The following is a 24940-nucleotide window of genomic DNA, read 5'->3' as shown; positions in this document are numbered from 1 at the left end:
TTCGGACGGACTTTAGCTTCGCTACCGGTGAGAAAGTCTCATCGTAGTCAACCCCTTGAACTTGTCGATAACCCTTAGCGACAAGCCGAGCTTTATAGATGGTCACATTACCATCCGCGTCTGTCTTCTTCTTAAAGATCCATTTATTTTCTATGGCTCGCCGCTCAACGGGCAAGTCAGTCAAAGTCCATACTTCGTTTTCATACATGGATCCTATCTCGGATTTCATGGCTTCTAGCCATTTGTCAGAATCCGGGCCCGCCATCGCTTCTTCATAGTTCGAAGGTTCACCATTGTCTAACAACATGATTTCCAAGACAGGGTTCCCGTACCACTCTGGTGCGGAACGTGTCCTTGTGGACCTACGAATTTCAGTAGGAGCTTGATCAGAAGTATCTTGATCATTATCATTAACTTCCTCTCTAGTCGGTGCAGGCACCTCAGGAACATTTTCTTGAGTTGCGCCATTTTCCGGTTCAAGAGGTAATACTTCATCAAGTTCTACTTTCCTCCCACTTACTTCTTTCAAGAGAAACTCCTTCTCTAGAAAGGATCCATTCTTGGCAACAAAGATCTTGCCTTCGGATCTGAGGTAGAAGGTATACCCAATAGTTTCTTTAGGGTATCCTATGAAGACGCATTTTTCTGACTTGGGTTCGAGCTTTTCAGGTTGAAGTTTCTTGACATAAGCATCGCATCCCCAAACTTTCAGAAACGACAGCTTAGGTTTCTTCCCAAACCATAATTCATACGGCGTCGTCTCAACGGATTTCGACGGAGCCCTATTCGGCAGTCTCTAAAGCATAGCCCCAAAAAGATAGCGGTAAATCGGTAAGAGACATCATAGATCGCACCATATCTAATAGAGTGCGATTACGACGTTCGGACACACCATTACGCTGAGGTGTTCCAGGCGGCGTGAGCTGTGAAACTATTCCACATTTTCTTAAGTGTGTGCCAAACTCGTGACTCAAGTATTCTCCTCCACGATCTGATCGCAGGAACTTGATTTTCCTGTCACGTTGATTTTCAACCTCACTCTGAAATTCCTTGAACTTTTCAAAGGTCTCAGACTTGTGTTTCATTAAGTAGACATACCCATATCTACTCAAGTCATCAGTGAGGGTGAGAACATAACGATAGCCACCGCGAGCCTCAACACTCATTGGACCGCACACATCAGTATGTATGATTTCCAATAAGTTGGTTGCTCGCTCCATTGTTCCTAAGAACGGAGTCTTGGTCATTGTACCCATGAGGCATGGTTCGCACGTGTCAAATGATTCGTAATCAAGAGACTCTAAAAGTCCATCAGCATGGAGCTTCTTCATGCGTTTGACACCTATGTGACCAAGGCGGCAGTGCCACAAGTATGTGGGACTATCATTATCAATCTTACATCTTTTGGTACTCACACTATGAACATGTGTAGTATTACGCTCGAGATTCATTAAGAATAAACCATTCACCATCGGAGCATGACCATAAAACATATCTCTCATATAAATAGAACAACCATTATTCTCGGATTTAAATGAGTAGCCATCTCGAATTAAACGAGATCCTGATACAATGTTCATGCTCAAAGCTGGCACTAAATAACAATTATTAAGGTTTAAAACTAATCCCGAAGGCAAATGTAGAGGTAGCGTGCCGACGGCGATCACATTGACCTTGGAACCATTCCCGACGCGCATCGTCACCTCGTCCTTTGCCAGTCTCCGCTTATTCCGCAGCTCCTGCTTTGAGTTACAAATGTGAGCAACCGCACCGGTATCAAATACCCAGGAGCTACTACGAATACTGGTAAGGTACACATCAATTACATGTATATCACATATACCTTTTGTTTTGCCGGCCTTCTTGTCCGCTAAATATTTGGGGCAGTTCCGCTTCCAGTGACCACTTCCCTTGCAATAAAAGCACTCAGTCTCGGGCTTGGGTCCATCCTTTGGCTTCTTCCCAGCAGCTTGCTTGCCGGGCGCGGCAACTCCCTTGCCGTCCTTCTTGAAGTTCTTCTTACCCTTGCCTTTCTTGAACTTAGTGGTTTTATTCACCATCAACACTTGATGTTCCTTTTTGACTTCTACCTCTGCTGATTCCAGCATTGCAAATACCTCAGGAATGGTCTTTTCCATCCCCTGCATATTGGAGTTCATCACAAAGCTCTTGTAGCTAGGTGGAAGCGACTGGAGGATTCTGTCAATGACTGCGTCATCTGGGAGATTAACTCCCAGCTGAGTCAAGCGGTTATGTAACCCAGACATTGTGAGTATGTGCTCATTGACAGAACTATTTTCCTCCATCTTACAGCTGAAGAACTTGTCGGAGACTTCATATCTCTCGACCCGGGCATGAGCTTGAAAAACCATTTTCAGCTCTTCGAACATCTCATATGCTCCATGTCTCTCAAAACGTTTTTGGAGCCCCGGTTCTAAGCTGTAAAGCATGCCGCACTGAACAAGGGAGTAATCATCACCACGTGTCTGCCAAGCGTTCATAACGTCTTGGTTTTGTGGGACGGGTGGGTCACCTAGCGGTGCTTGTAGGACATAATCTTTCTTGGCAGCTATGAGGATGATCCTCAGGTTCCGGACCCAGTCCGTATAGTTGCTGCCATCGTCTTTCAGCTTGGTTTTCTCTAGGAACGCGTTGAAGTTGAGGACTACGTTGGCCATTTGATCTACAAGACATATTGTAAACATTTTTAGACTAAGTTCATGATAATTAAGTTCATCTAATCAAATTATTCAATGAACTCCCACTTAGATAGACATCCCTCTAGTCATCTAAGTATAACATGATCCGAGTTAACTGGGCCGTGTCCGATAATCACGTGAGACGGACTAGTCAACATCGGTGAACATCTTCATGTTGATCGTATCTTCTATACGACTCATGCTCGACCTTTCAGTCTTCTGTGTTCCGAGGCCATGTCTGTACATGCTAGGCTCGTCAAGTCAACCTAAGTGTTTGCATGTGTAAATCTGTCTTACACCCGTTGTATGTGAACGTTAGAATCTAACACCCGATCATCACGTGGTGCTTCGAAACAACGTACTGTCGCAACGGTGCACAGTTAGGGGGAACACTTTCTTGAAATTATTATGAGGGATCATCTTATTTACTACCGTCGTTCTAAGTAAACAAGATGCAAAACATGATAAACATCACATGCAATCAAATAATAATAGTGACATGATATGGCCAATATCACATAGCTCCTTTGATCTCCATCTTGGGGCTCCATGATCATCTTGTCACCGGCATGACACCATGATCTCCATCATCATGATCTCCATCATCGTGTCTCCATGAAGTTGCTCGCCAACTATTACTTCTACTACTACGGCTAACGCGTTTAGCAATAAAGTAAAGTAATTTACATGGCGTTTCTCAATGACACGCAGGTCATACAAAAATAAAGACAACTCCTATGGCTCCTGCCGGTTGTCATACTCATCGACATGCAAGTCGTGATTCCTATTACAATAGCATGAACATCTCATACATCACATATATATCATTCATCATTCATCACAACTTTGGCCATATCATATCACAAAGCACTTGCTGCAAAAACAAGTTAGACGTCCTCTAATTGTTGTTGCAAGTTTTACGTGGCTGAAATAGGGTTCTAGCAAGAACGTTTTCTTACCTACGTGAAAGCCACAACGTGATTTGTCAACTTCTATTTACCCTTCATAAGGACCCTTTTCATCGAATCCGCTCCAACTAAAGTGGGAGAGACAGACACCCGCCAGCCACCTTATGCAACTAGTGCATGTTAGTCGGTGGAACCGGTCTCACGTAAGCGTACGTGTAAGGTTGGTCCGGGCCGCTTCATCCCACAATACCGCTGAAGCAAGATAAGACTAGTAGCGGCAAGAAAGTTGACAACATCTACGCCCACAACAAATTTGTGTTCTACTCGTGCAAGAGAACTACGCATAGACCTAGCTCATGATGCCACTGTTGGGGAACGTTGCAGAAAACAAAAATTTTCCTACGGTTTCACCAAGATCCATCTAGGAGTTCATCTAGCAACGAGTGATCGGATTGCATCTACATACCTTTGTAGATCACGCGCGGAAGCGTTCAAAGAACGGGGATGAGGAAGGTGTACTCGACGTGATTCAAATCACCGGAGATCCTAGCGCCGAACGGACGGCACCTCCGCGTTCAACACACGTACGGTCAGCGTAACGTCTCCTCCTTCTTGATCCAGCAAGGGGGAAGGAGAGGTTGAGGAAGATGGCTCCAGCAGCAGCACGACGGCGTGGTGGTGATGGAGCTGCAGTACTCCGGCAGGGCTTCGCTAAGCACTATGGAGGAGGAGGATGTGTTGGAGAGGGAGAGGGAGGCACCAAAGGCGTGGATTGAGAGGCCCTCCTTCCCCCACTATATATAGGGAGCCTAGGGGGGGGGGCGCCGGCCCTAGGAGATCCAATCTCCTAGGGGGGGCGGCGGCCAAGGGAGGAATCCCTCCTCCCCAAGGCACCTAGGAGGTGCCTTCCCCTTTTGGGACTCTTCCCTTCTTGAACCCTAGGCGCATGGGCCTCTTGGGGCTGGTGCCCTTGGCCCATATAGGCCAAGGCGCACCCCTACAGCCCATGTGGCCCCCGGGGCAGGTGGCCCCACCCGGTGGACCCCCGGGACCCTTCCGGTGGTCCCGGTACAATACCGGTGACCCCGAAACTTGTCCCGATGGCCGAAATAGCACTTCCTATATATAATTCTTTACCTCCGGACCATTCCGGAACTCCTCGTGACGTCCGGGATCTCATCCGGGACTCCGAACAACATTCGGGTTACTGCATATACATATCCCTACAACCCTAGCGTCACCGAACCTTAAGTGTGTAGACCCTACGGGTTCGGGAGACATGTAGACATGACCGAGATCGCTCTCCGGTCAATAACCAACAGCGGGATCTGGATACCCATGTTGGCTCCCACATGCTCCTCGATGATCTCATCGATGAACCACGATGTCGAGGATTCAAGCAACCCCGTATACAATTCCCTTTGTCAATCGGTATGTTACTTGCCCGAGATCCGATCGTCGGTATCCCAATACCTCGTTCAATCTCGTTACCGGCAAGTCACTTTACTCGTACCGTAATGCATGATCCCGTGATCAGACACTTGGTCACTTTGAGCTCATTATGATGATGCATTACCGAGTGGGCCCAGTGATACCTCTCCGTCATACGGAGTGACAAATCCCAGTCTTGATCCGTGTCAACCCAACAGACACTTTCGGAGATACCCGTAGTATACCTTTATAGTCACCCAGTTACGTTGTGACGTTTGGTACACCCAAAGCACTCCTACGGTATCCGGGAGTTACACGATCTCATGGTCTAAGGAAAGGATACTTGACATTGGAAAAACTCTAGCAAACGAACTATACGATCTTATGCTATGTTTAGGATTGGGTCTTGTCCATCACATCATTCTCCTAATGATGTGATCTCGTTATCAATGACATCCAATGTCCATAGTCAGGAAACCATGACTATCTGTTGATCAATGAGCTAGTCAACTAGAGGCTTACTAGGGACATGTTGGTGTCTATTATTCACACATGTATTACGATTTCCAGATAACACAATTATAGCATGAATAAAGACAATTATCATGAACAAGGAAATATAATAATAATGCTTTTATTATTGCCTCTAGGGCATATTTCCAACACGTGGGACGTCACCGAGCCGAACGTGTGCAGATCGCGGAGGTGCCGTTCTACCTCTTGAGCACTGTGTTGGTTTTCCCTTGAAGAGGAAAGGGTGATGCAGCAAAGTAGCGTAAGTATTTCCCTCAGTTTTTGAGAACCAAGGAATCAATCCAGTAGGAGACTACACGCAAGTCACCTTGTACTTGCACAAACAAATAAGAACCTCGCAACCAACGCGATAAAGGGGTTGTCAATCCCTTCACTGTCACTTATGAGAGTGAGATCTGATAAAGATAATAAGATAAATATTTTTGGTATTTTTATGATATAGATTGAAAGTAAAGATTGCAAAATAAAATAGATTTGAAACTTATATGATAGAAGATAGACCCGGGGGCCATAGGTTTCACTAGTGGCTTCTCTCAAGATAGCATAAGTATTACGGTGGGTGAACAAATTACTGTCGAGCAATTGATAGAAAAGTGCATAATTATGAGAATATATAGGCATGATCATGTATATAGGCATCACGTCCGCAACAAGTAGACCGAAACGATTCTGCATCTACTACTATTACTCCACACATCGACCACTATCTAGCATGCATCTAGAGTATTAAGTTCATAAGAACAGAGTAACGCATTAGGCAAGATGACATGATGTAGAGGCATAAACTCAAGCAATATGATATAAACCCCATCTTTTTATCCTCAATGGCAACAATACAATACGTGCCTTGCTGCCCTTGCTGCCCCTGTTGTCACCAGGAAAGGACACCGCAAGATTGAACCCAAAGCTAAGCACTTCTCCCATTGCAAGAAGATCAATCTAGTAGGCCAAACCAAACTGATAATTCGAAGGGACTTGCAAAGATAACAAACCATACATAAAAGATTTCAGAGAAGAATCAAATATTGTTCATAGATAATCTTGATCATAAACCCACAATTCATCGGATCTTGACAAACACACCGCAAAAAGAATTACATCGAATAGATCTCTAAGAAGATCGAGGAGAACTTTGTATTGAGATCAAAAGAGAGAGAAGAAGCCATCTAGCTAATAACTATGGACCCGAAGGCCTGTGGTAAACTACTCACACATCATCGGAGAGACTATGGTGTTGATGTAGAAGCCCCCCGTGATCGATTCCCCCTCCGACGGAGCTCTGGAAAAGGCCCCAAGATGGGATCTCTTGGGTACAGAAGGTTGCGGCGGTGTAAATAGGGTTTTGTGGTGCTCCTGGATGTTTTCGGGGTATATGGATATATATATAGGAGTAAGAAGTAGGTCGGTGGAGCTGTGAGGGGCCCACGAGGGTGGGGGGCGCGCCTCCCTGCCTCGTGGCTTCCTCGCTTCTTTCTTGACGTCTACTCCAAGTCCCCTGGACCATGTTTGTTCTAAACACAACTCTCCCGAAGGTTTCATTCCATTTGATATTCCTTTTCCACGAAACACTAAAATAGGCAAAAACAACAATTTGCACTGGGCCTTGGGTTAGTAGGTTAGTCCCAAAAATAATATAAAAGTGTATACATCCAAAACAGATAATATAATAGCATGAAACAATAGAAAATTATAGATACGTTGGAGACGTATCAAGCATCCCCAAGCTTAATTCCTGCTCGTCTTCGAGTAGGTATAAATGATAAAAACAGAATTTTTGATGTGGAATGCTACCTAGCATAATTCTCAATGTAATTTTATTTATTGTGGCATGAATATTCAGATCTGAGAGATTCAAGATACAAGTTTAATATTGACATAAAAATAATAATACTTCAAGCATAATAACTGAGCGATCATGTCTTGTCAAAATAACATGGCCAAAGAAAGTTCATCCCTACAAAATCATATAGTTTGGTCATGCTCCATTTTCGTCACAAAAGAATGCTCTCATCATGCACAACCCCGATGACAAGCCAAGCAATTGTTTCATACTTTAGTAATCTCAAACTTTTTTCAACTTTCATGCAATACATGAGCGTGAGGCATTGGACATAGCACTATGGGTGTAATAGAATATAATGACGGGGTTATGTAGAGAAGACAAAAAAGGATAAAGTCTCACATCGACGAGGCTAATCAACGGGCTAGGGAGATGCCCATCAATTGATATCAATGCAAGGAGTAGGGATTGCCATGCAACGGATGCACTAGAGCTATAAATGCATGAAAGCTCAACAAAAAAAACTAAGTGGGTGTGCATCCAACTTGCTTGCTCACGAAGACCTAGGGCATTTGAGGAAGCCCATTGTTGGAATATACAAGCCAAGTTCTATAATGAAAAATTCCCACTAGTATATGAAAGTGACAAAACAAGAGACTCTCTATCATAAAGATCATGGTGCTACTTTGAAGCACAAGTGTGGGGAAAAAGGGATAGTAGCGTTGTCCCTTTTTATTTCCTTTTTTGGGCCTTTCTTTTTGGCCTTTCCCCTTTTTTATTTGGGACAATGCTCTATTAATGATGATCATCACACTTCTATTCATTTACAACTCAATGATTACAACTCGATACTAGAACAAAATATGACTCTATATGAATGCCTCCGGTGGTGTACAGGGAAGGGCAATGAATCAAGAGTGACATGTACGATAAATTATGCATGGTGGCTTTGCCACAAATACGATGTCAACTACCTGATCATGCAAGGCAATATGACAATGATGAAGCGTGTCATAAATGAAATGGTGGAAAGTTGCATGGCAATATATCTCGGAATGGTTATGGAAATGCCATAATAGGTAGGTATGGTGGCTGTTTTGAGGAAGATATAAAGAGGTTTATGTGTGACAGAGCATATCATATCACGGGGTTTGGATGCACCGGCGAAGTTTGCACCAACTCTCAAGGTGAGAAAGGGCAATGCACGGTACCGAAGAGGCTAGCAATGATGGAAGGGTGAGAGTGTGTATAATCCATGGACTCAACATTAGTCATAAAGAACTCACTTACTTATTGAAAAATTCTACAAGTCACCAAAAACCAACCATTACGCGCATGCTCCTAGGGGGATAGATTGGTAGGAAAAGACCATCGCTCGTCCCCGACCGCCACTCATAAGGAAGACAATCAAAGAACACCTCATGTTTCAAATTTGTTACACAATGGTTACCATACGTGCATGCTACGAGACTTGCAATCTTCAACACAAGTATTTCTCAAATTCATAACTACTCAACTAGCACAACTTTAATATCAGCATCCTCATATCTCAAAACAATTATCAAGTATCGAACTTCTCATAGTATTCAATGCACTTTTTATGAAAGTTTTTTATTATACCGATCTTGGATGCCTATCATATTAGGACTAATTTCATAACCAAAGCAAATTACCATGCTGTTCTAAAGGACTCTCAAAATAATATAAGTGAAGCATGAGAGATCAATAATTTCTATAAATAAAACCATCATCGTGATCTAAAAGATCTAAGTGAAGCACTAGAGAAAAATTATCTAGCTCAAAAGATATAAGTGAAGCACAAAGAGTATTCTAATAAATCCCGATTCATGTGTCTCTCTCTCTCAAAAGGTGTGTACAGCAAGGATGATTGTGGTAAACTAAAAAGCAAAGACTCAAATCATACAAGACGCTCCAAGCAAAACACATATCATGTGGTGAATAAAAATATAGCCTCAAAAAGTTACCGATGAAAGAAGACGAAAGAGGGGATGCCTTCCTGGGCATTCCCAAGCTTAGGCTTTTGGTTGTCCTTGAATTTTACCTTGGGGTGCCTTGGTAATCCCCAAGCTTAGGCTCTTGCCACTCCTTATTCCATAATCCATCAAATCTTTACCCAAAACTTGAAAACTTCACAACACAAAACTCAATAGAAAATCTTATGAGCTCCGTTAGTATAAGAAAACAAGCCACCACTTAAGGTACTGTAATGAACTCATTCTTTATTTATATTGGTGTTAAACCTACTGTATTCCAACTTCTCTATGGTTCATACCCTCCGATACTTGCCATAGATTTATCAAAATAATTAAACAACACACGAAAAACAGAATCTGTCAAAAATAGAACAGTTTGTAGTGATCTGTAGGTTTCGAATACTTATGTAACCCCAAAAATTCTGAAATAAATTGGTGGACGTGAGTAATTTTTCTATTAATCATCTTCAAAAAGAATCAACCTAATCGCACTCTCTAGTAAAAAATGGCAGCAAATCTCGTGAGCGCTAAAGTTTCTATTTTTTACAGCAAGATCGCAAAAACTTCCCCCAAGTCTTCCCAAAGGTCCTACTTGGCACAAACACTAATTAAAAGCATAAAACCACATCTAAACAGAAGCTAGATGAATTATTCATTACTAAACAGAACCAAAAAGCAAGAAAAAAAATAAAATTGGGTTGCCTCCCAACAAGCGCTATCGTTTAACGCCCCTAGCTAGGCATTGATAATTTCAATGATGCTCACATGAAAGACAAGAATTGAAGAGCAAAGAGAGCATCATAAAACACGTGACAAACGCATCTAAGTCTAACATACTTCCTATTCATAGGCATTTTATAAACAAACAAATTATCAAGGCAAGCAAAAACTAGCATATGCATGAAAGAAGAAAGAAACAATAGCAATCTCAACATGACGAGAGGTAATTTAGTAACATTAAAATTTCTACAACCATATTTTCCTCTCTCATAATAATTACATGTAGGATCTGTAACGCCCAGATACAACTTTCCATATTTGTAACTCCGACTCTTTCCCTTTCCGGAGATGCGACATGAGTTTCCCTTCGTGGTTGGGTTTTGTCTTTGTTTTGATTTTGTTCATGTCATGCATAGCATATCATGTCATCATGTGCATCACATTTGCATACGTGTTCGTCTCATGCATCCGAGCATTTTCCCCGTTGTCCGTTTTGCAATCCGACACTCCTATGTCATCCGGCGTCCCCCTCTTGTCTCTTTTCATGAGCGGGTGTTAAACATTCTCGGAGTGGACCGAGATTTGCCAAGCGGCCTTGGTACACCATCGTAGACCGCCTGTCAAGTTTCATGCCATTTGGAGTTCGTTTGATACTCCAATAGTTAACCGGGGAACCGTAAAGGCCTCGTGTGTGTTGCAGCCCAACATCCCTCCAAAGCGGCCCAACAACCCTTCCAAACCCCTTCCATGTCCTCCGCCGCCGGATCACGATCGCGCGGGCGAAAACTACACCTCATTTTGACACTCCAAACTCCTCCTACCTATTAATATGTGTCTCCCTCCGAAATCTCGCGGACGAACCCTAACTTCTTCCTTCTCCCGCCGATGGACATGTCCACCCCGCCGTCGGACATGTTCACACCGCCACCTCAGCCTCCGCCGCCCTGCGCCCACCGCAGCCCGCCAGGCCCGCGTCTAGCCCCCGCGGGCCCAGCGCCGCCGCCCGCCGCCCGGGAACTCCCTCGCCGCGCCGCCCGGCTCCGCCTCCCCGCGCCGCCGGACTCCCTCGTTGCCTCGCCTGCGCCGGCGCGCGCCGCCTTGCCTTGCCTTCGCTTGCCCGCAGCTCCATCTCCTCCGCGCCGCCGCCGCGCTAGCACGCCGCGCCTCCGCCCGCGCCGGATGCGCCATGCCCCGCGTCGCCGGACGTCGCCTCCACCGCCGCCCCTCATCAACGGAGCCCGCGACACCTCGCCGGAGTTCAAGTCCGGCCAGATCTAGGCCGAGTTGGATGAGATCCACTAGGATCCAAACCAAACAGGCGCCCGTGTCCCGGATCCCCTCGTCCCGCTTCTCTTCGTCCAGCTTTTCCCGCGAGGTCTAATTTCCACAAAGTCCCAGATCTGTAATGTTTTATGTCCCTGTTCATCATGCCATAACTTGTTGCATACTGCTCTGTTTCATGCGTGTGATATATCAAAATGTTCATCATGATGTGCTCCTAATTTTGTTCCATTGTGACATGCTTGTTTGAGTCCATCTTGATGCCCAAATCACTGATGCAAGAGTGCTATAAAATGTTAGGTGCTGATTGTTAGCAGAGTATGAATATTTGTCATTTTCGCTACAACGGTTGTGTGCTGCACATGGGCATGAGCTCTACATGTATTTTGATATATGCCATGACATCTTTACAGGGGTGTTTTTCATGTATTTTTGTGATCAATGTGGTGACTAGCACAAGCATGCAAAGTAGCTCTTGTGATATTGCTGATTTCAGGGACTTGGAATTTCACTAAGTCTTTGCTCTGCTGTTATTTTTATGCCATGCATTCATGTTGCTACAGTGAGATCCATACTTCTTTTGAGTATCTTCAGTAAGGATGATTTGGACATATGGTTGTGCTATATACATCCATGCCCCTGTTTGCAATTATGGAGTTCCCTAGCATGACTTAATCTTGCTCTACTTTTGCTATAAAATGTTCTTGGCGGATTGTTTACATGTTAATCAATTTTGCCTTGGTTGTTGTAATTGATCCATGCATGCTATAAACTTGCTATTGCCTTGGTTAGCTTCTTGAACATGTCTTCTTGCTGGTAGTATGCTTAGCTTGTCATGAAATGCCTTGTGATGAGTGAATCGAGCTCGCAAAGATGCCTTCATAACTCTGTTTTGACATGCTCAGTTTTCTGCCAAGTCTGAATCTGTTAACGAAACTTGCTATGTTTACATGGGTGCCATCGTATCTTCTGTGCCTTTTTAGCTCATGGTCAGTAAGGGACTTTTGTTCTATGCTTTGAGTAGATTCATGCCATGCCTTGTGTTGCTATGTTCTCTTCCTGTAGCATGTTGTTATCCTGCTCTAAACATTGCTTCCTGATGTTAATTCCTGGCATGTTGTTATTTTCACTAAGTCTGTGATGCAGATATCTTTTGCACTTTTGGCATGCTTGTTTGGAACTGCTCTTGTGTGATCTAGCCATAGCTCAGTGTTCATCTTTTGTCAAGCATCTTGAGTAGATCACTTCCATGTGTTTTGTTGCTATGTTGGAGTGCAGTAGCTTAGTTTCTTGTTGCATTCTAGATGGCATCGTGCTGTTAATCGCAGAATTGTGCCATTCTTGTTTCGCTTGCCATTTGCAAACCGTGCATCCGATTCCGGTGATCCTTATATCGATTTCGACCGAAATCATCTCATATTTCCAGCGGCACTCTTGGTTTGACAAGTTGATGCCTTGATAAATCTTTTCCTTCTGGAGCACGCATATGCATTGCATATCACATCTCGCATATCATGCCATGTTTTCCATCATGTTGCTTGCGCATTGCACCGTGATTGATTGTTATTCTTTTGCTTGTGTTCTTGCCTTGGGTAGAGCCGGGAGATGAGTACATGATTGAGGAACCTGTTGAGTACGCTAACGAGGATCAAGCTTTCATCAACTTTGAGAACTTTGCAGGAAAGATGACCATACCCTCGAAATCACTTCTATCTTTGCTTGCTAGTTGTTCACTCTATTGCTATGCTACGATACCTACCACTTGCTATATCATGCCTTCCATATTGCCATGTCAAGCCTCTAACCCACCTTTCCTAGCAAACCGTTGTTTGGCTATGTTACCGCTTTGCTCAGTCCCTCTTATAGCGTTGCTAGTTGCAGGTGAAGATGGAGTTTGTTCCTTGTTGGAACATGGTTATTGTTGGGATATCATTATTATATCTTGTTTACTTTAATGCACCTATATACTTGGTAAAGGGTGGAAGGCTCGTCCTTATGCCTGGTGTTTTTTTCCACTCTTGCCGCCCTAGTTTCCGTCATACCGGTGTTATGTTCCTTGATTTTGCGTCCCTTACGCGGTTGGGTGTTATGGGAACCCCTTGACAGTTCGCTTTGAATAAAACTCCTCCATCAAGGCCCAATTTTGGTTTTACATTTGCCTAAGAACCTATCACCTTCCCTTGGGTTCTGCAGACTCAAGGGTCATCTTTATTTTAAACCCCCCGGGCCAGTGCTTCTCTAAGTGTTGGTCCGAACCGAGTAGACTACGGGGCCACCTCGGGGAAACTTGAGGTTTGGTTTTACTCGTAGGATGTCTCATCCGCTGTTGCCCTAAGAACGAGATATGTGCAGCTCCTATCGGGATGTCAACGCATCGGGCGGTTTTGCTGGTCTTGTTTTACCATTGTCGAAATGTCTTGTAACCGGGATTCCGAGTCTGATCGGGTCTTCCTGGGAGAAGGAATATCCTTCGTTGACCGTGAGAGCTTGTGATGGTCTAAGTTGGGACACCTCTGCAGGGTTTTGAACTTTAGAAAGTCGTGCCCGCGGTTATGGGCAGATGGGAATTTGTTAATATCCGGTTGTAGAGAACTTGACACTTAACTTAAATTTAAATGCAACAACCGCGTGTGTAGCCGCGATGGTCTCTTTCCGGCGGAGTCCGGGAAGTGAACACGGGTTTGGAGTTATGTTTGAACGTAAGTAGTTTTAGGATCACTTCTTGATCACTTCTAGTTCACGAGCGTGCTTTGCTTCTCTTTTTGCTCTCATTTGTGTAAGTTAGCCACCATATATGCTAGTGCTTGCTGCAGCTCCACCTCACTACCCTTTCCTACCCCTAAGCTTAAATAGTCTTGATCTCGTGGGTGTGAGATTGCTGAGTCCCCGTGACTCACAGATACTTCCAAACAGTTGCAGGTGCCAATGATACCAGTGCAGGTGACGCAATCTAACTCAAGTGGGAGCTCAATGAAGATCTTGTTCGTTGTGTTGTTTTCGTTTCTGGTTGATCAGTAGTGGAGCCTAGTTGGGGCGATAGGGGATCTAGCATTTGGGGTGTATTTCTTTTATGTTGGTTCCGTAGTCGGACCTTGGTTGTATTCTGGATGATGTATGATATTTATGTATTGTTTGAAGTGGCAATTGTAAGCCAACTCTTTATCCCTTTCTTATTCAGTACATGGGATGTGTAAAGATTACCCCTCTTGCGACATGCCTACTATGTGGTTATGCCTCTAAGTCGTGCTCCGACACGTGGGAGATATAGCCGCATCGTGGGTGTTACAGGATCATAAGCAAATTCAACAAAATAGCTATCACATAACATATTCTCAACACGATCCACATGCATGCGAAGTTGACACTCTTCCAAAATAGTGGGATTAACATTAACTAAATTCATGACCTCTCCAAACCCAGTTTTATCAAAAAATTCATGAGATTGAACATTCTCCAAATATGTGGGATCTAAAGTTGACACTCTTCCAAACCCACTTTCAATATTATTATTTTTGATAGAAAGACTGTAAGGGAACCCCCTACAGTATAATTGGTGCAACAAACCCAAATTGCAAGTACCATGCCTTGAACCTGGGTTGGTGGGAAGGCATCAGCCCCTTCTCACCACTAGGCTATGCCTTAGTCTGCCACTTTCAATATTATTGCAAACATTATTATCAATCTCATATTCATCACGGGGCTTAAATAAATTTTCAAGACCATAAGAAGAATCACCCCAATCATTATCATTGCAACAAATAGTAGTTATACCAAATCTAGCATCCCCAAGCTTGAGGTTTTGCATATCATTAACACAATTGACATTAAGAGAATTTATAATAACATCATTGCAATCATTCTTTTCATCGAAGGAACTATCAAGTATGGATGCAATAGCAGCAATCTCATGTTTAACATAAGGAACTATAACAAATTCATCTTCATAAATATTGGCATCATGGCCACAAGAATAGCAAGCATCATGTTCATCAAGGGATATTTCAATCAAATCATCAGAATCCTAATTATCTATAGATTCATGCATATCATTATTTTCAATGGTCATTCTTTCAATAAATTCTTTGACATAGACATTATGAGCATAGTTTTCATAGCAATATTTAAGTATGTCAAAATTCTCAGATTCCTAGAGAGTAATATCATACTTTTCAATCAAAGAAGCAACTTCATAAGCACCCTTAAAAGCAACAAATTATTCAATTTATTTGATATCGTAGTAACTATAAACACCCTTTGCATAAGAAGATAAGATCTCATTATCATTAAACTCACATAGGTAGGGGAGGTGTTTTTTAGGGTTCTTAGAGCAACAAGTAAAATCATAAATTTCACAAAGATTCCAAGCATAACATAGCATTCTGTTTATTTGATCCCATAAGAGTTTCCCTTTTTCAGACAAACGGTGACGCACAAAATGAGCATGCTCATCTAAAGATTTCCCATCAACTAGGCTAGTTTGGGCTGCAGCACGAGCGCATAAGGATCGAAGATGATCCAAGTAGAACACTTTAAGTGGATCCATATCAATAGTTTTTTAGCAAGCAAAGATGCAAGCAAATGGAAGGCACAAGGAAACACAAACAAAGATACATACGGGAAGAAGGCGAAGAAAAGGCAAAGGTTTTCAAAAATTGTTTTAGAAGTGGGGGAGAGGAAAACGAGAGGCAAATGGTAAATAATGTAATGTGAGGGATAAAAGTTTGTGATGGGTACTTGGTATGTCTTGACTTGTGCGTAGATCTCCCTGGCAACGGCGCCAGAAATGGCTGTTGATGGGAGATCAAATCTTGACTTGACTTGGTGCAACCTCCCCGGCAATGGCGCCGGAAATCCTTCTTGCTACCTCTTGAGCACTGCGTTGGTTTTCCCTTGATGTGGAAAGGGTGATGCAGCAAAGTAGCGTAAGTATTTCCCTCAGTTTTTGAGAACCAAGGTATCAATCCAGTAGGAGACTACATGCAAGTCACCTCGTACCTGCACAAACAAATAAGAACCTCGCAACCAACACGATAAAGGGGTTGTCAATCCCTTCACGGTCACTTACGAGAGTGAGATCTGATAAAGATAATAAGATAAATATTTTTGGTATTTTTATGATACAGATTGAAAGTAAAGATTGCAAAATAAAATAGATTGGAAACTTATATGATAGAAGATAGACCCGGGGGCCATAGGTTTCACTAGTGGCTTCTGTCAAGATAGCATAAGTATTACGGTGGGTGAACAAATTACTGTCGAGCAATTGATAGAAAAGTGCATAATTATGAGAATATCTAGGCATGATCATGTATATAGGCATCACGTCCGCGACAAGTAGACTGAAATGATTTTGCATCTACTACTATTACTCCACACATCGACCGCTATCCAGCATGCATCTAGAGTATTAAGTTCATAAGAACAGAGTAACACATTAGGCAAGATGACATGATGTAGAGGGATAAAATCAAGCAATATGATATAAACCCCATCTCTTTATCCTCGATGGCAACAATACAATACATGCCTTGCTGCCCCTGCTGTCACTGGGAAAGGACACCGCAAGATTGAACCCAAGGCTAAGAACTTCTCCCATTGCAAGAAAGATCAATCTAGTAGGCCAAACCAAACTGATAATTCGAAGAGACTTGCAACGATAACAAATCATACATAAAAGATTTCTGAGAAGAATCAAATATTGTTCATAGATAATCTTGATCATAAACCCACAATTCATCGGATCTCGACAAAAAAACCACAAAAAGAATTACATCGAATAGATCTCCAAGAATATTGAGGAGAACTTTGTTTTGAGATCCAAAGAGAGAGAAGAAGCCATCTAGCTAATAACTACGGACCCGGAGGTCTGTGGTAAACTACTCACACATCATCGCAGAGGCTATGGTGTTGATGTAGAAGCTCTCCATGATCGATTCCCCCTCCGGTGGAGCTCCGAAAAAGGCCCCAAGATGGGATCTCTTGGGTATAGAAGGTTGCGGCGGTGGAAATAGGGTTTTGTGGTGCTGCTGGATGTTTTCGGGGTATATGGATATATATGGGAGGAAGAAGTAGGTCGGTGGAGCTGCGAGGGGCCCACGAGGGTGGGGGGAGCGCCCAGGGGGGCAGGCGCGCCTCCCTGCCTCGTGGCTTCCTCGCTTCTTTCTTGACGTCTACTCGAAGTCCCCTGGATCACGTTTGTTCCGAAAATAACTCCCCCGAAGGTTTCATTCCATTTGGATTCAGTTTGATATTCCTTTTCTGCGAAACAATGAAATAGGAAAAAAAACAGCAATTTGCACTGGGCCTTGGGTTAGTAGGTTAGTCCCAAAAATAATATAAACGTGTATAATAAAGCCCATTAAACATCCAAAACAGATAATATAATATCATGGAACAATAAAAAATTATAGATATGTTGGAGACGTATCATGCCATACCTTCGGTGCTAGGATCGGTCGATCGTGAAGACGTACGACTACATCAACCGTGTTGTCATAACGCTTCCACTTACGGTCTACGATGGTACGTGGACAACACTCTTCCCTCTCGTTGCTATGCATCATCATGATCTTGCGTGTGCGTAGGGAAATTTTCGAAATTACAGCATTCCCCAACAGCGGTCATGTTCCAGTTCTATCGCTGGCCTGTTCCAGCAAATGTACACAGTGTTGTAGCAAACGACGTTGTTGGTTCTACTTTTTCTCCATTATATCACCCAAAGACACCACTTCCAACAAACACTACATGAATTAAGAAATTTGCCGTCCATGGAGCTCTTTGCCGTAATCTTTTCCTCGGGGCTAATGGCAAAGACGACCTTTTACCATCAACTACTGATGGCAAAGAATGGCTTGATACGTCCATTTTGCATCATGCTTTTATATCAATATTTAATGCATTATGGGCTGTTATTACACATTATGTCACAATACTTATGCCTATTCTCTCTTATTTTACAAGGTTTACATGAAGAGGGGGAATGCCGGCAGCTGGAATTCTAGGCTGGAAAAGGAGCAAATATTAGAGACCTATTCTGCACAACTCCAAAAGTCCTGAAACTTCACGGGAGAACGTTTCAGAATATATAAAAAATATTGGGCGAAAGAAGTACCAGAGGGGGGCCACCCACCGTCCACGAGGGTGGGGGCACGCCCTACCCTCTTGGGCGCGCCCCCTGCCTCGTGGCCCCCCTGGCAGCCCTCTGATGCCCATCTTTGGCTATATGGAGTCTTTCGTGGAGAAAAAAAATCATAAGCAAGCTTACGGGATGAAACTCCGCCGCCACGAGGCGGAACCTTGGCGGAACCAATCTAGGGCCCCGACAGAGCTGTTCTATTGGGGAAACTTCCCTCCGGGAGGGGGAAATCATCACCATCGTCATCACCATCGATCCTCTCATCGGGAGGGGGTCAATCTCCATCAACATCTTCACCAGCACCTTCTCATATCAAACCCTAGTTCATCTCTTGTATCCAATCTTTGTCCCAAAGCCTCAGATTGGTACCTGTGGGTTGCTAGTAGTGTTGATTACTCCTTGTAGTTGATGCTACTTGGTTTACTTGGTGGAAGATCATATGTTCCGATCCATTATGCATATTAATACCCCTCTGATTATGAACATGAATATGCTTTGTGAGTAGTTACGTTTGTTCCCGAGGACATGGGAGAAGTCTTGCTATAAGTAGTCATCTGAATTTGGTATTCATTCGATATTTTGATGAGACGTATGTTGTCTTTCCTCTAGTGGTGTCATGTGAACGTCGACTACATGACACTTCACCATTGTTTGGGCCTAGAGGAAGGCATTGGGAAGTAATAAGTAGATGATGGGTTGCTAGAGTGACAGAAGCTTAAACCCTAGTTTATGCGTTGCTTCGTAAGGGGCTGATTTGGATCCATATGTTTCATGCTATGGTTAGGTTTACCTTAATACTTCTGTTGTAGTTGCGGATGCTTGTCCAAGGAAGGACAATACTCGAGCACTGGTCCACCCACATATCAAATTATCAAAGTACCGAACATGAATCATATGAGCGTGATGAAAACTAGCTTGACGATAATTCCCATGTGTCCTCGGGAGGGCTTTCCTTTATATAAGAGTTTGTCCAGGCTTGTCCTTTGTAACAAAAAGGATTGGGCCATCTTGCTGCACCTTATTTACTTTTATTAATTGTTACTCGTTACAAATTACCTTACCACAAAACTATCTGTTACCGATAATTTCAGTGCTTGCAGAGAATACCTTGCTGAAAATCGCTTATCATTTCCTTCTGCTCCTCGTTGGGTTCGACACTCTTACTTATCGAAAAGGCTATGGTAGGTGGAATTTGGTAAGGAAAAATTTATATACACTTGTGGTTCATCAAGACTCTTTTCTGGCGCCGTTGCCGGGGAGTGAAGCGCCTTTGGTAGGTGGAATTTGGTAAGGAAAAATTTATATAGTGCGCTGAAATTTACTGTCACTTTTTACTATGGAACATAATCCTTTGAGGGGCTTGTTCGGGGTATCTTCACCCCGACCAGTAGAGCAAAGAGTTGCTCCTCAACCTACTGAACCTACTGAAAATGTTTACTTTGAAATTCCTTCGGGTATGATAGAGAAACTGCTAGCTAATCCTTTTACAGGAGATGGAACATTGCATCTTGATTTGCACCTAATCTATGTGGATGAAGTTTGTGGATTATTTAAGCTTGCAGGTATGCTCAAGGATGTTATCAACAAGAAGGTCTTCCCTTTATCTTTGAAGGGAAAGGCATTAACATGGTTTAGGCTATGTGATGATATGGGATCATGGAACTACAACCGATTGAAATTGGAATTTCATCAGAAGTTTTATCCTATGCATCTTGTTCATCGTGATCGTAATTATATATATAATTTTTGGCCTCGCGAAGGAGAAAGCATCGCTCAAGCTTGGGGGAGGCTTAAGTCAATGTTATACTCATGCCCCAATCATGAGCTCTCAAGAGAAATTATTATTCAAAATTTTTATTCTCGGCTTTCTCTCGATAATCGCTCCATGCTCGATACTTCTTGTACTGGATCTTTTATCATGAAGACTATTGAATTCAAATGGGATTTATTGGAAAGAATTCAACGCAACTCTGAAGATTGGGACCTCGACGAAGGTAACGATTCAGGCATAACACCTAAGTTTGATTTTGTTAAATCTTTTATGGATACCGATGCTTTTCGTGAATTTAACACTAAATATGGACTTGACTCTGAGATAGTAGCTTCTTTCTGTGAATCCTTTGCTTCTCATGTTGATCTCCCTAAGGAGAAGTGGTTTAAATATAATCCTCCCATTGAAGTAAAAGTAGTTGCACCTATTAAAGTTGAAGAAAAGACTCTCACTTATAATGATCCTGTTGTTCCTACTTCTTATATTGAGAAACCACCTTTCCCTGTTAGAATAAAGGATCATGCTAAAGCTTCAACTGTAGTTCGTAAGAGTAATACTAGAACACCTACTCCCTCTGAGCAAATTAAAGTTGAACCTAGGGTTTCTATGGTTAAAGATCTCTTGGCCTATAATATTGATGGGCATGTTATTTACTTCTGTGATGAAGCTGCTAGAATTGCTAGACCTGATACTAAAAATAAACATAGACCTATTGTAGGCATGCCTGTTATTTCTGTTAAAATAGGAGATCATTGCTATCATGGCTTATGTGATATGGGTGCTAGTTCAAGTGCAATACCTCATTCCTTATATAAAGAAATTATGCATGATGTTGCACCTGCTGAGATAGAGGAAATTGATTTACTATTAAACTTGCCAATAGAGACACTATTTCACCAGTTGGGATGGTTAGAGATGTTGAAGTACTATGTGGGAAAGTTAAATATCCTACTGATTTTCTTGTTCTTGGTTCCACAAAAGATGACTTTTCTCCCATTATATTTGGTAGACCCTTCCTGAATACTGTTAATGCTAATATAGATTGCAATAAGGATATTGTTTCTGTTGGTTTGGGGGATATGTCTCATGAATTTAATTTTGCTAAATTTCATAGACAACCCCATGATAAAGAATTTCCTAGTAAAGATGAAATAATTGGTCTTGCTTCTATTGTCGTGCCTCCTAGTGAACCTTTAGAACAATATTTGCTAGACCATGAAAATGATATTTTTATGAATGAAAGAAGGGAAATAGATGAAGTATTCTTTAAACAGGGACCTATTTTGAAACACAACTTGCCTGTTGAAATCCTAGGGGATCCTCCTCCACCTAAGGGTGATCCCGTGTTTGATCTTAAACCATTACCTGATACTCTTAAATATGCTTATCTTGATGAGAAAGAGATATATCTTGTTATTATTAGTGCTAACCTTTCAGAGCATGAAGAAAAGAAATTATTGAAAACTCTGAAGAAGCACCATGCTTCTATTGGATATACTCTTGATGATCTTAAGGGCATTAGTCCCACTCTATGCCAGCACAAAATAAAACTGGAAAAAGACGCGAAACCGGTTGTTGATCACCAACGGCGGTTAAATCCTAAGATGAGAGAAGTGGTAAGAAAAGAAATAATAAAGCTTCTGGAGGCAGGTATAATTTATCCTGTTGCTGATAGTCAGTGGGTAAGTCCTGTCCATTGTGTCCCTAAGAAGGGAGGTATTACTGTTGTTCCTAATGATAAAGATGAATTGATCCCACAAAGAATTGTTACAGGTTATAGAATGGTAATTTATTTCCTCAAATTAAATAAAGCTACTAAAAAGGATCATTACCCTTTACCTTTTATTGATCAAATGCTAGAAAGATTATCCAAATATACACATTTTTGCTTTCTAGATGGTTATTTTGGTTTCTCTCATATACCCGTGTCAAAAGAGGATCAAGAAAAGACAACTTTTACTTGCCCTTTTGGTACCTTTGCTTATAGACGTATGCCTTTTGGTTTATGCAATGCACCTGCTACCTTTCAAAGATGTATGACTGCTATATTTTCTGAAAAGATTGTTGAGGTTTTCATGGATGATTTCTCCATTTACGGAACTTCTTTTCATGATTGATTAAGCAACCTTGATCGAGTTTTGCAGAGATGTGAAGAAACTAATCTTGTCTTGAATTGGGAGAAGTACCACTTTATGGTTAATGAAGGTATTGTCTTGGGGCATAAAATTTCTGAAAGAGGTATTGAAGTTGATAAAGCTAAAGTTGATGTTATTGAAAAGATGACGTGTCCTAAGGACATTAAAGGTATAAGAAGTTTCCTTGGTCATGCCGGTTTTTATGGGAGGTTCATTAAGGACTTCTCTAAAATTTCTAGGCCTCTGACTAATCTCTTACAAAAAGATGTTCCATTTGTATTTGATGACGATTTTGTAGAAGCATTTCAAATACTTAAGAAAGCTTTAATTTCTGCACCTATTGTTTGGAATTTACCATTTGAAATTATGTGAGATGCTAGTGATTATGTTGTAGGGGCTATTCTAGGACAAAGAGTTGATAAGAAATTAAATGTTATTCAATATGCTAGTAAAACTCTAGACAGTGCCCAGAGAAACTATGCTACTACTGAAAAAGAATTTTTAGCAGTTGTATTTGCTTGTGATAAGTTCGGACCTTACATTGTTGATTCTAAAGTAACCATTCACTGATCATGCTGCTATTAAATATCTTATGGAAAAGAAATATGCTAAACCTAGACTTATTAGATGGGTTCTCTTGCTACAAGAATTTGATTTGCATATTATTGATAGAAAGGGAGCTGAGAACCCCGTTACAGACAACTTGTCTAGGTTAGAGAATGTTCTTGATGACCCACTACCTATTGATGATAGCTTTCCTGATGAACAATTAGTTGTCATAAATGCTTCTCGTACTGCTCCATGGTATGCTGATTATGCTAATTACATTGTTGCTAAGTTTATACCACCTAGTTTCACATACCAGCAAAAGAAAAAAGTTCTTCTATGATTTAAGACATTACTTCTGGGACGACCCACATCTTTATAAAGAAGGAGTAGATGGTATTATTAGACGTTGTGTTCCTGAGCATGAACAGGAACAGATCCTACGCAAGTGTCACTCCGACGCTTATGGAGGACACCATGCTGGAGACAGAACTGCACATAAGGTATTGCAATCCGGTTTTTATCGGCATACTCTCTTCAAGGATGCCCATAAGTTTGTCTTGTCTTGTGGTGAATGTCAATGAATTGGTAATATTAGTAGACGTCAAGAAAGGCCTATGAATTATTCACTTGTTATTGAACCATTTGATGTTTGGGGCTTTGATTATATGGGACCGTTTCCTTCCTCTAATGGGTACACACATATTTTAGTTGATGTTGATTACGTTACTAAGTGGGTAGAAGCTATTCCAACTAGTAGTGCTGATCATAACACCTCTATTAAGATGCTTAAAGAAGTTATTTTTCCGAGGTTTGGAGTCCCTAGATATTTAATGACTGATGGTGGTTCACATTTTATTCTTGGTGCTTTTCGTAAAATGCTTGCTAAGTATGATGTTAATCATAGAATTGCATCTCCATATCATCCACAGTCTAGTGGTCAAGTAGAATTGAGTAATAGAGAGCTTAAATTAATTTTGCAAAAGACTGTTAATAGATCTAGAAAAAATTGGTCCAAGAAACTTGATGATGCATTATGGGCCTACAGAACTGCATATAAAAATCCTATGGGTATGTCTTCGTATAAAATGGTTTATGGTAAAGCATGTCACTTACCTCTTGAACTAGATCATAAGGCATACTGGGCCATTAAAGAGCTCAATTATGATTTCAAACTTGCCGGTGAGAAGAGGCTTTTTCACATTAGCTCACTTGATGAATGGAGAGCCCTGGCCTATGAGAATGCCAAACTGTTTAAAGAAAAGGTTAAAAGATGGCATGGCAAAAGGATATAAAAACGTGAGTTTAATGTAGGTGACTATGTATTGTTATACAACTCTTGTCTAAGATTTTTTGCAGGCAAAATTCTCTCTAAATGGAAGGTCCTGACGTTATCGAGGAGGTTTATCGTTCCGGTCCCATAAAAATCAACAACTTCGAAGGCACAAATCCGAAGGTGGTAAACGGTCAATGAATCAAACATCATATCTCAGGTAATCCCATAAATGTTGATTCTAATGTTATTGAAACCGTAACCCCGGAGGAATACATAAGGGACACTTTCCAGAATGTTTCAGACTCCGAAAAGGAATATGTATGTGGTATGGTAAGGAAGCCGACCCCGAAATAGTACTAATAGCAATTTTTCTCCATTTTGGAATATTTAAGAAAATAGAAAAATAAGAAGCAGTCCGAGAAGGACACGAGGCGTCCACGAGGGTGGAGGGCGCGCCGTACCCCCTGGGCGCGCCCCTGCCTCGTGGGCACCTCGTGCGCTCTTCGGACTCCGTTTTCTTGCATGATACTTCTTTTGGTCAGTAAAAATTCATTATATAATCTCCCGAAGGTTTTGACCACAGTATCACGCAAATATCCTCTGTTCTTGTTTCGAGCTGTTTTTCTGACAGATTTAGATCACCATGACATCCCCAAGTGCCCCCAAGGACAAGTTCTTCGAGAAGGTCATCAAGCCCTACCTCGTGGAGGTGTGGCAACATCCTCAAACC

General features: G+C 42.1%; 1 pseudogene; it reads left to right on the top strand.

Annotated features, from left to right (window-relative positions):
- The window catches only part of LOC123061444 (uncharacterized), a 126264-nt pseudogene that overhangs the window by 58622 nt on the left and 42702 nt on the right, over positions 1-24940 (top strand).

The sequence above is a fragment of the Triticum aestivum genome, chromosome 3A (genome assembly GCF_018294505.1).
Source record: "Triticum aestivum cultivar Chinese Spring chromosome 3A, IWGSC CS RefSeq v2.1, whole genome shotgun sequence".
Lineage (NCBI taxonomy): Eukaryota > Viridiplantae > Streptophyta > Magnoliopsida > Poales > Poaceae > Triticum > Triticum aestivum.
The sequence above is the reverse complement of the archived record's forward strand: the minus strand, read 5'-3'. Positions and strand labels throughout refer to the sequence as shown.